This window comes from Melospiza melodia, chromosome 10, assembly GCF_035770615.1.
Source record: "Melospiza melodia melodia isolate bMelMel2 chromosome 10, bMelMel2.pri, whole genome shotgun sequence".
NCBI lineage: Eukaryota > Metazoa > Chordata > Aves > Passeriformes > Passerellidae > Melospiza > Melospiza melodia.
Genome location: NC_086203.1, coordinates 30451149 through 30463608, shown reverse-complemented (window position 1 = coordinate 30463608; position 12460 = coordinate 30451149). Strand labels below are relative to the sequence as shown.

The 12460-nt window shown below is 50.9% G+C and overlaps 1 protein-coding gene across 5 annotated transcripts in view; it reads right to left on the bottom strand.

Annotated features, from left to right (window-relative positions):
- The window catches only part of GRM7 (glutamate metabotropic receptor 7), a 159137-nt gene that overhangs the window by 142111 nt on the left and 4566 nt on the right, over positions 1 to 12460 (bottom strand). The gene's annotated exons all lie outside the window — the stretch shown is intronic.

The window sequence follows — 12460 nt, the reverse complement described above, 5'->3', positions numbered from 1 at the left end:
CCCACCAGCACTGCTTAAACATAAGTGGCTTTCAACGAAGTCTGCATCCAATTCTCTCTGAGGACAACGGCCCAAAGGAGGCCCAGACCTGCCTTCCCCTGCTGGGCTGCCCTTGGGCATGAACCCACCCGCCATCCCATTCCTCAGCCTGGACAAGCAGCAACTGAGCAGCAGATCCAGCCCAGCCCCTCCCTTGGAGTGGTGGGAGCAGCTCAGCACCAGCCCAGGGTCCTCACGGAGGGCACCGACCAAACCATCAGCAGGGCTGGGAGGTGTTCATCTCATATTCCACAAGAACATCCCAGCTGTTCCTCTCCAACACCACCCCAGCTCATTTTTAATCCCTTGCAAAGCTTTGTGACCTGCCCAGCACAGCCCCTTCTCCACCTGGCCCTCAGAACAAACATCCACCCTGTGTCACAACAGCCCAGCTCTCCCTTTGCTCAGCCAGCACAGCTTTATCTCAGTTATCACATCATTCACGGAAAACAAAGATACTGTCATGAAATGCAGATGTGAAGCAGAAAGGCGTTCTGTGGGTGAGGGAGGAATCCACAACATGACAGAGCTCCCAACTCAATGCCCTCCTTGTAGGGAAACACTCAATGCATCACTTCTGATCAATTGTACTTTCAAGTCACTTTCTTATTTATGGGTGACTGAGAAAACACTTGAGCTGGCAAAATAATTCACATTTGTTTGCACAGACAAAACCAAATTTAATAATGCAGCCCTTTTTTAAAATAAATAAAGTCATGCATTACAAAATGTGCATTTAGAGTCATTCTCTGTAGAAAATTCACAGCATGAACTCCAAAGTGCTCCTTTCCCTCCTCTGAAGTGAAAACCTTTTCCAGTGTGTGCGTGATACGTGCCATACTCCACTAATAAAAGAAGCAGCACCTGAGTTTCTGTTACTCCTACAAATTTACACTCATTAGTGGCAAAAGTTCCATTCAGCTCCCAAATCGCAGAGCAAGGTCCTGGCAAAGCCTCTCATCAGTGAGCAGGAGATGACTGAAAATTCCTTCTGTCAGTCCAAGGGGCTGCTTAATGGATTTGTGGGGTCTGAGGAGCCAGAGGGTGAAGATGGGAATTACTGGGGACAAAGTCAGGGCTCAGACACTCCACAGCAGGAGAGAAACATTCCTTGGGAACTCTGAACCGAGTAAAAGCACTGAAATACCCCAGGAGAGGAAAGCTAAAGGGTTTTTCCTTGAGATAACATGCTGAGATTCAATTCAAAGAACAAACCCTAAAAGCACAGACATTACAATAATTGAAAAGCCATCTTACACCAGCACCAACCACCCCAAAGCAGCTGGAATCACTCTTACCTGCACCAAGGCTCCTTCCCCCAGACTGCTCCTCCTCTAAACCACTCCCCATCCCACCCTGCTCCTCTCTCATTTATCCCCTCCCTCGTTAGCCCCCTCTAATTGGGGGATTCCCCAGCAGGGACCTGACCCCACTCAGCCCCATCTCCCCACCCAGCTGCTGTTCCTGCTCCCTCCCAGGGCACAGGGCATGCTGCTGGGCACATGGCCATGTTCTCCTGCCTCTTCTCTCCCCTTCCTTGCCCTTCCTGAAGGGAGCGGCACCAAATCCCTCCTGTGGTGGCATTTCGGACATTTCATTCAAGGCTAGGCTTGCTGTATTTGTGGGGTGCCCTGTGGCAGGGAGGAATGATGAATCTGACTCCATGTTGTCAGAAGGCTGATTTATTATTTTATGATACTATATTATATTAAAGAATACTAAACTAAGCTATACTAAAGAATACAGAAAGGATACAGACAGAAGGATAACAAGATAATAATGAAAAAACTCGTGACTCTCTCCAGAGTCCCGACACAGCTTGGCCTTGATTGGCCAAAGAGTCAAAATAATTCACAGCAGAGCCCAATGAAACAATCTCCAAACACATTCCACAGGAGCACAACACAGGAGAAGCAATCGCATAATTATTGTTCTCATTTTTCTCTGAGGCTTCTCATCTGCCCAGGAGAAAACCCTGGGCAAAGGGATTTTCCCATACAATGTGATTGCCACAGGGACGTGTCCCACACCCCCAGCTGGGGAAGGTGCCTGTGGCTCCCTCTCTCAGGGATTCCCACTCTGGAATCCCCAGTGACCCCCGAGTCCCTCTGCCTCTGAGCTCCATCTGCACGTAATAACACATCCTGCCCGTGCCTAGGTCTGTTCTGCACAGCAGGGAGGGCCCACGGGGTCCCCAAACAAAGGAACACAGAAAGGGAGCACCGCTCATTGTCCCCTGATCAGTGGGTGGGGCTGGGCTTTCCCAGTCCAACCAATCCCCCAAACACTGCCCACAACCCCAACCCAGCTGGCACCAAACCAGGAGCCCTCAGATGCTGCTGCTCACCTCCCCTGCACGCCTGGGAAACACCTCAAGAATTATTCTGTGGTTCCTTATGGATCTCAATAAACCCCCAAACCTGATATTGTGGCAATCATACCTAATCATTCATTTTTATATATATATATATTTCTAATATATTTTATATGTGCCCTGCATTTAATTTTGCCCCCAAATGCTCTTAGGGGATTTGCACAGTTATTTTAATAGTCCTAATTTTAAATTCATTGAAATGCATTTATGCACCTTTAGACTGAACTCGTTTAGGCATTTACACCACAGTAATGAATTGTAGGACAGCACTGTAGACACAGAAAGAAATTCTTTCCTCCTGTAGAGTTTATATTTCTAAATTCAATTGTGGGGTTCATTGGCATGCCAAGAGTCCAGGGACCTTTGTTAAACAACGACATTTAAGGATAAATGTTTCAGAAGATGCACATTGAGAAAGTCTCTCCTATTTGAATGTCAGGAAATTAGAAATATTCTAATGAATTCCATTTTTTCACATCTTTCATCAAAGCCTTTGTAAAAAAGGTCACTATCTTCACTTGTTATTTTAAAAAGCCTCCTGCAATTTGCCTTCCTGCCATAATTAGAGGGAAAGTTCCCACAGCACCACACCACAACAATCCAGGGGGACTCTTCTTCCTCCTGATTGTCAACAAATTTCAGCATCCGAAGGCAAAAATGATGAATTTCAGAGGCATAATGAGGCCGCTGGTCACAGTCAACATTACATAAAGTATTTGCATTTCATGCTTTCTCTGAACTGGGAGCTCCCTGAAGTCTGACAGCCTCAATATGCTGAGATGAATTATTATTTTATTGACATTTTCAAACTACTCCTCTCCTTTTTTATTTTTTTTTTCCCCTTCAGACAACACTGTTTGAAACCCCTTTGCTGGATCTGACCCACATTTCAAAGAGGCTCCATCCACTCCTTGCTGCGGCGACTCCCAGCTGCAGGAGCTCGCTCACAGCCGGGTTTTCATCTCCTCATTGCTCATTCAGGTTCCATCCCAGCCCCAAAATCCGGGAGCTGCTGGCTCCCGGGGATCTTTGGTGGCTCTGGGTATCACAATAACAACCAGCAGGCTGTGCCCTCCAGGGCAGGGCTGTGCCCAAGGCAGGGATGGCCCCAGCCCTGCTGGGAGCACCTCAGTCCCACCCAAATGGGAGCATTTGGTGCTTGCTGGGAACAAAATCCAGCTGGGGCTGCCCCTGGATCCCTGGCAGTGCCAAGGCCAGGCTGGACACTGGCACTGGGAGCACCTGGCACAGTGGGAGGGGTCCCTGCCATGGCAGGGGTGGCACTGGGGGGGATTTGGGGTCCCTCCCAGCCCATTCCATGGTCCTGAGGTCTCTTTCCCTGTCACTTCCAGCCCTGCTGGGCTCCTGGAGCAGTGCTGTGAGGCCTCGTGGAGGGTTTCTTGTGATTACCAAGAAATCAGGCCCTGAAAAATAACTCCCAGCCATTGCATCTGCATTTAAAAGTCAAGTTCAATCTCCCCTTATTACAGCTGCAAAACCCCTCGCTATCTAATTCAGATAAAGTAACAAAGCTGCACTTCCAATGATTGGAACTAAATGCAGTTAACCTTAAAAAGTCACTTTTACAAACAGAGCAGATTTATCTGGATTTAAATTTTAGTTCTTGTGCAAAGGCTTGAGAACAGGTTCCTCCCCATTATTCAATTTAACAATAATAATAAAAACCTCCATGACAACTATTACAAAAAGACTGTGATAAAGCCTGAAACCTTTTTGATAATGAAACACACAATTTCCCTGGTTGAAGCATAATTCTCCAGGGAACATTTTAGAAAAGATACAGAAGAACTGTCGTGTCCCAATTGTTCATGTACAGAACCACACATGAGAACAGCACATGGGGAAAAAAATCAACTTTGAGAAAAGCTTAAAAAGAGATCAAGGGCGGGAGAGAGGAGACAATTTAACTGCAGTTCTCATTAGGGCAATTAGAGTCATTAATGTGGGAGAAGCAGGAAGGTTGGGTTTCACCCCAGGGGACATCAGGGCCACCTCCTGGGTCGTTCTGGGTGCAGATCCCTCTCCAGAGCTGGCCCTGCTGCACCCCTGGGCCTGCAGCAGCTCCCTGCCTTTCGCTTCTCAAAGCTCCAAAATGAATGAAAATATTAAAATTGCCTACAAAATACACGGGTCACAAGCTGACGTTCCTTCCTGGGCTGGAGGAAGGCATGGCAATGTCCTGAGCATCTCAGAGCTCACTGTACTGCTGCAGCCACTGCATCTGTGTGACTTTGAACATCCCAGCTCCTGCAGCCAGGAGTTACCATGAGAACCTCCACCCTCATTAAAACAACTGCTCAACCATGGCTTTGTGTTTTGGGCTTTGAGGCAGGTCTGTGTCTGAGAGGTTTGAAGAAATTTGTATTTTTAACTATTTTTTCTATCAGGGCAGGGGACTTTTCTACAAAAGATGCCAGTTCATGAAGCCCAAAAAATGTGATCGCATCTTGAATCGAGCACACGGTGCCACTCCTCTCTCTGTTTGCTATTTGTGCCTGTTGGCTGCTGTCTCCCAGGAGCTCAGAGGGGCTGCTGGTCACAGCCAGCAGCCAGGCTGTGATCTCTGAGCCCCAGAGTCATGTTCCTGTCAGCAAGGTGTGAATTTAAAATCCCATCTGGAGAGACAGAATGATAAAGTGCAAAGTGGGGGGGGGAAAGCCAGCTCATTAAGCTGACAAATCCATTGTAACAGAAGGACAAACCCATAATACCAGGATGGATTTTTGCGCTCTGGGGTCCATCCCAGCAATGCCCAAAACCCCTGGGCTGGGTTTGGCTCAGCAGCTGAGGCTGCCAGCATGAGCTGGGCTGAGATGCTCCAGCAGAGGTTTGTGGAGCTGCAGAGCAGGGCAGGGCAGAGCAGGGCTCTCCTGCTGCCCAGGGGATCAGGTTTGTCAGGCAGACATTAAACATCCATGGATCCCTTTGTGCTGCAGGGAAAACTCTGATCCTCGGGCACGTGTGGGATTGTCACAGCTCTGCTCAGCCTCCTTTGGGTCCAGACCCAGCACAGATTCTCTTCTGCCAGGGCACAAACCACATTCCACTGCAGCATTGCCAGGTGCCATCCCTCGATGGGAATGTGCCCTGAGCAATCCCAGCAGCACCTGAGTGCCAAAATCGGGGGCACTGGGTGGGACTGGGACCCTGCAGGGCTGGCAGCCAGAGATCAGCCCCTGAAATCATTCCCTCTGGCACCAGGACACGGCTCACAGCACTTCCAGAGCCCAGCAGAGCTTCCCTTGCCAAGGCTCTGGGAGGAAACGGGGCTGGTTATTCCCAGGTAGGTTTGTGTCTGTCCCTGAAAGCACCAGCCAAACCCCAGGGGAAGGGCCCTGCCACTGTGCTGGCAAATCCAGGCAAACCCCAGCCCTTTATGCACTGTCACTGCAGTCACTTGTGTATTTACTGCCATATGGGCAGGGTGGAGGTCAAACCCTTCCTGGTCATCTTTCCCCAGACAAATCCTTAGCACAGTCCTCACTGGGAAGGGTTTATACATCCCACACGAGCTCTGCTGAGTTACACACCCATTGCTATGACAGGCTGTATTTTATAGATCAAAAAACCCCAAACAATGAATTCCAAATATATCTGTTATATCTGTGATGCCTGGAACGAGGATGAGCAGCATGGCTTTAAAATAAAACGGGAAGGGCTTTGTGGGTTTGGCATCTGCCAAAGGATTCAGGTTCAATAGCACAGACACCACTTTGCCAACTGTTAAGGAAAACAGATTCCAGTTGTACCACATTTTGCTTGATTTATGTGAGCACTGGGAGAAAGATGAAGGGGAAAAAATAACCTGCAAAGAAAAAAAAAAATTTTTTTACCTTGTTTTTCTGTTCTGCCCATGAACCTGCCAAGTTTGAGGCTGCAGGAGCTCCCCCACAGCTGAGCACAGGCACAGCAGACCCCGTTCTGTGGATCTGCCACACATCCCTGGGCACTGGCAGGTCCCTGGGGCTGCTTTCATCCCCAGAGTGGGATAAAAATCAGCTAAAATCACATCCCTGCTTCCCTGGGCTTACAGCAAGCACTCACCTGCTGCAGGCAGGAGTCAGGTGAGGCACTGCTTTCTGAAATCAGGTACTGCCTGACCCAGGCCTGCCAGAGATCCTGGGATTTGCAATGTAAAGCGGGTTCCAGAGCAGCCTGGGTTGGCCATTGCTCCCCACCACCCCCAGGAGCAGCAGCCCCAGCCCAGCCCCTCATGCGCCCAGACAAGCCTGAGCATTTCAGTCCAAATGAGGAACAAAACCAGCTTTGCTCGAGGGCCAGGAGGAGCAGTGCCTGTGCTCCCCTGCAGCTCCCAGCCCTCCATCCCCAGCACAGCCTGAGCCCATTAGGGCCAATTCCAGCTCTCCCGGGGCTGCTCTCCCTGCCAGGCCATTTGCTCCCTGCTTGCTATTTTTAAATTGCTCCAGCTCCTGAGAGTGTTTTGTTCAGTGCAGTGACAGGCTGTCACTTCCCCGAGCACGGCCCTTCCCTGTGCTCAGCGTGCCAGGGAATTCACCAGCACTCGGGCACTGCCCTGCCAGGCTCCCTGCAGGGCACCACGAGCCCTGATGCTCCTGGGCCAGGGCATCCTGCAATGGTTGGCGTGGAGGGACCCCAAAGCCCACCCAGTGCCACCCTGCCATGGGAAGTTCATTTTCTGACTCCAAGATTTATGGATTTCCAAAAGTGACAGTGCATTGGAGGATGGCAGTGCCACCTCTCCAGTGACACTGGACAAACCAACAGTCCATCAAATTTCTCCTCCCCCAGAAAAGAATGCAAAACAATAATTATTTAGAGAAAAGTGCGTGAGAAACTTCGTTACAAGAATGTAAACATCCAAGAAAAACTAGAGGAACAGGGCAACACCTTCCTGGTTCTGTCATTCCAAGGAACAGCCCCACTGCTGTTCTGCACATGGTGCTGGCAGGCTCAGGGCCAGGCTCAGCCCCTGGCTCCAGCACAGGAGCACACCCAGAACCAGCCCAGGCTGTTCCATGCCCAGGTTTGCCAGCAGAGCCATGGCAGGCACAGCACAGGAGGCACCCCAGCCTTCCTGCTGGGCTCGAGCAGGACATTTTACAGATGAGTTCTCAGCCCCATTCCTCATTCTGTGCTTCCCATTCCCGCTTCTGTGCTCAGAGTTATTTCATTCTCTTCTGAAATGCAAGGAGATTCTTCCTGAGGAAATAAGCACAGGGGTGGGAGGTATTTTTTAACAACAATTCGATTCCCCAGCAAAATACATTTTTCACAGGTGGGAAAAATTGTATTTGGGATTTATTTCATTTCTTCGTGGATTTAATGCTCTTCACAGTTTATCACATCACTGAAATATTCCTGAAGAAGGAAAGTGGCTTTTCCAGGGACTCCATTACCTCTGCTGTGCTCCCGTTTCACACTGAGCTGTTGGGGATCCTGGTGGATTACAGAAGGGCTTGTGCAGCTGCCCTGGGATCCTCGTGGGGCTGGAAAACCCCAGGCCATTGCTCATTCCCACATTTCCAGTTTGGCCAAACAGGAGCTGTCACTCCCTCGGGGCTGCTGCCACCCTGGGCACTGCAGGCAGATGGAAAATTCATCCTTTTGTGCCAGCTTCCAAAATCCTGTGAAAGGCCAAAACCCCTTCACCTGGGCTACCACCATTCTGCTGGAGGAGATGGAACAGGCAAGGAGCTGCCAGTGCAGAGGGTCCTGAGGCTGGCACAGCCCGCCCAGCCCAGGCGGTGCCAGCTGTGCCCAATGCTCGCCCTGTGCCCGGCCCCGAGCCCCGAGTGCCACCTCCAGGTGCCACCTCCAGGGATGGGCACTGCAGAGCTCCCTGGGCAGCCCCTGCCACTTGTCCATCCCAGTCGTCCATTCCACTTGTCCATCCCTGTTGTCCATGGCTTGCTGGAGAATCAAACCATCTTTTCCTCCTTTGCAAATCCTCCACGTAGCCACAGCAGACACATCTCAAAAAGATGATTTTCTTTGCGTCATCGTCCATGGAAGGGGCTGGGATGGAAGGGACCGTAAGGGTCATCCAGTTACTCGGAGATTTTCTGTACTGCTGTCAGATAGAAAAACTACAAACCCACAAAAAGCCGTTTAATTAATTTTTATTGTCAATATAATTTCTGTGCATTCAAGCCCTGCCACAAAATTACCTGCTTTAAAAATCACTAAACCATCTCTATTAGTGCTGAATTTTATTCCTGCAAAAATAACAACTTCCTGCCAAATCTGAGCTGACACTTTGTCTTTATTTTTGCAGTTATTCCTGCCATTTTTCATTAAATGGAATTTGGCCTTGGTCCTATCCATTAGGGCTGGGTTTTGGTGGGATCCACGTGGGAAACAGCTCCATGCACTCAGGGCTGTCTGTGCTCTGGGAGCTGCCATTAAACCCCAGGGTTCAGTTCCAGCCACCCATTAGATCTGCCTGGGTGTTATTATTTCAGCACCAGGCTGTGGATAGCCAGAGGTGCTTCTAAAGCAGCAAATGCTGTGCCAGGACACCAGGACACCCATGGGGACAAGGGCTCTGCTCTGACACCCAGCAGGGAAGATCCAGGATCACACCCAGACAGCTCCAGCATCACACCCAGCACAGCTCCAGCATCACACACGCACAGAGCTCCAGGATCACACCCAGACAGCTCCAGGATCACACACACACAGAGCTCCAGGATCACACCCAGCACAGCTCCAGGATCACACCCAGCACAGCTCCAGGATCACACACAGACAGATCCAGCATCACACACACACAGAGCTCCAGGATCACACCCAGACAGCTCCAGCATCACACCCAGACAGATCCAGGATCACACACCCAGGCAGCTCCAGATTGCCCAGCCTGTGAGCTGGCAGTGGCCCAGCAGGGCATTGCCCTGGGCTAAGGAGCGTGCCAGCTGCCTGGGCTGTTGGCACCCCTGGCCCTGCTGGCACCCCTGGCATGGCTGCAGGGGCTCTGTTGCGGTGGAGGAGAGCTGTCCCTGCACAGCATCCCCCTCCAGCACCTTCTCACCCTGCAGAGCCAACCCCAGCCTCCCCACATTCCTCCCTGGTTCCCAGCAGCTTCAGCCTCTCCTCCCTTCGCTCTCCCCTCACAGGAGCAGCCAAGCCCCAGCACAGCCTGGTGCTGGCGCTGCTGAAGCCTCTCGGGTGGCTCAGCATTCCTAAACCACATCTTTTCTCTATTTGTCACTCATGATTGATTGTTCTGGGCCCTAATAGCATCTTAATGTGAGCAGGCAGGACCAAAATGCCACACAGGAGCCAGGGCTCACCCAGAGGTGCTCCATCCTCTGCTCACCCAGCACAGCCCTCTCCTTCCCAGCCCAAGCCCTGAGCAAGACCTTAAAGAAACACATTTACAGTGTAGGAATGCACAACAATGATATTTTTGTCTGTCTGTCTGTCTGTCTATCTATCTATCTATTCTATCAACACCCACATATACAACCGTGCTCAGAGGCATTGAGCAGAACCACCATCAGGACGAAATCCTGTGACCTGTGACTGCTCCAAGCCCTCCCCTCCACCCCCACAGCTCAGGCCATCCTTTTCCCACAAACCCAGCCCAAAACAGAGCTGTTGGATGTGCCCTGCATGTGCAAACACGGACCTGCAGCACCTCAGGAGCACAGGGCACTGCCAAGGGGAGCTCTCCAGGCTTCTCCTCTTCCCAGTGCCAGCCAGAGCCAGGCAGCCCAAGTGCCTCAGCGATCCCAGGGGCGCTCTCCAGCCAGGAGCACGTCCCAGGGCTTGGGGAACATTTGCCAAGCTCATTTCAACAGGCTGGGAAGGGAGGCACAGCCAGCATCACCCGACAGCTGAGCGAGAGGAGAATGCCCAGCACTCACCCAGCATCTTAATGCTCGCCAGATCCCAAATGACGCAGCAAAAGTGTCCTCAGCACCACAGCCACAGGGCCCTGGGGTGCCCTCTGTCAGCCAGGGGCACTTTGTGCCCCCAGAAGGGGTGGGAGCCCTGGGTGTGCCCGGGGTGCCCCATCCCGCACCCGACACCGGCTCTGCTGCAAAAGGCTTTGCTCCAAAGCACGGCCCACGGAGAAGGACACCCCCAGAGCAGCCACTGCACCCACCCAGCATCCCCTGTGTGAGCAGGGCACACACGGCCCATGGTGGCCCTGGGGACAGCGAGGAGCTCCAGCCCACCCCGACAAGGGTCAGTGCCTGCTCGTGGGGCAGCAGCCAGGGCTGCAGAGCCCTGCAGGCTCAGGGCTGGGCTCACTGCAGCCAGGGCAGCACAGGACACGGCCCAGGAGGGAGCTGTGGCCACGGTGGGACAGGGCCACCACCTTCCCCTGTCCGTGCTCCAGGCCAGCAGCAGCAGCAGCAGCAGGCTTTATTGCCATTAAAGTGGTGGTGGTGGCTCAGAACAACTGCACTGCCTCAGCAGAAGGGCCTGGGAGGAGCTCATGAATCACCAGGAAGGAGCAGAGCTCTGGAAATCCTTGTTCTCCTTTAGCTCTCCCTGCCTGGCTACCCTCTCACCCCACTAATGGCCTGGCTGTATTGGATTCCACGCTCTCCAAACAGCCTTCATTACATGCATGGTATCTCCCAAAATTATGATAAAATTCATCATGGTCCAGTGTCTGGGACAGTCAGCATTGTCACTCATTGAGATTAATTTGAATACCACTATAAATAGAAATAACAACATCTGATCTTATGAAACACTATTGTGCTGGATGGCTTTAATGCCTCCAAGCAAAACTCATTTAATAGAATAAAATATGGAACAGAGTACATGTAGTTTTGTAGTATTACTGTTATGAGATTCCAAAGCAGATCAATAATTCTTATATAAAATTAATGCCTTGAAATGATCCCTCCATTTGTCATTCCAGAGAGGTCACCTTACTTTGTTTCAAAGAGCAAATTGGGAATTGCACAAGTGAACTTGCTGGGAATGTGTTCTCCCTGTCCCTGCACCCCCTGGGCCAGCCCCAGTTACCCCTGAATGCTGTGCCCGTGTCCCTCCCTGTCCCTCTCCATGGATGAGCATCCCTCTCCTGGCAGAACCACTCTCCTTCCAAATGACCCTTTGCAGCCCCTCCTGCCCCGAGAGAGACACTTGAAAACAGATTAAGAGCCAAGATTATTGCTCAAATTGAATTCTGCCTTGTCGGGAAAATGAATTTTACCTCCCAAACACAGCGTTCCAGAAAAATGCCTTCCCAGCACCTCCAGCCTCTCATTAGTGACCCCCCATGTGGAATTCCTGAAGGGAGGATATTCCCAGCCTTTTGTTTATCCAGGAAAAATCAGATCCCACCTCTCTGGAGCAGCCTCACAGCTGAGGCACAGCCCTGCATGGTCAGGGTCTGACACACATCAGGGCCTCACCACAGCAAGGACAAATACTCAGGGGCTGCTGAAATGAAAGCTCATTAAAGAACACAAAACCCCTTTTTTTTTGGGAGGAGGCAAAGAATTAAAGGTTGCTGTTTCCTATTTTCAGCTTTTTGTTGCATTCTCTATGTGAGAAACCGAAAAAATATGGAGTTTCCTGAAATATCTTCTCTAAAATGAATCATTACTCCACTGCCTAAAAAGTGTTGTCCTGTTTGAAGTGAGGAGAGAAAAATGCAACAATCAGGTCAGGATTAATAAATTAGCATCCAGGGAAAAACCCTGCTGAAATGCGGGAGATTTCCTCTCAAGCCCCAGTGGGATCCCAGGTTCATTCCAGCAATGAAACCTCCCCAGCAGCTCCTCAGGGCAGGGTCAGCAGGAGGGGCTCAAACGTGGGCTGGGAATGGAAATTATCTCCCATGGAATGGGATCCCGCATTCCTGCAAGAAACTGAGATGGAGGAACAACCATTGCAGACATTTTCCTGGGAATCACAAGGAGTTTCTAGACACTGATCAGATCAGCAGTGGGGAACTCATCAGGAAGCAAACACTTCTGAGGGATCTGATGGAACCATGGGATCACACATGGTTCTGTAATTCTCACACAGCCCTGCCCTTCCTCCCTGTGACCGAGGAGCATTCCCAGCAGGAGC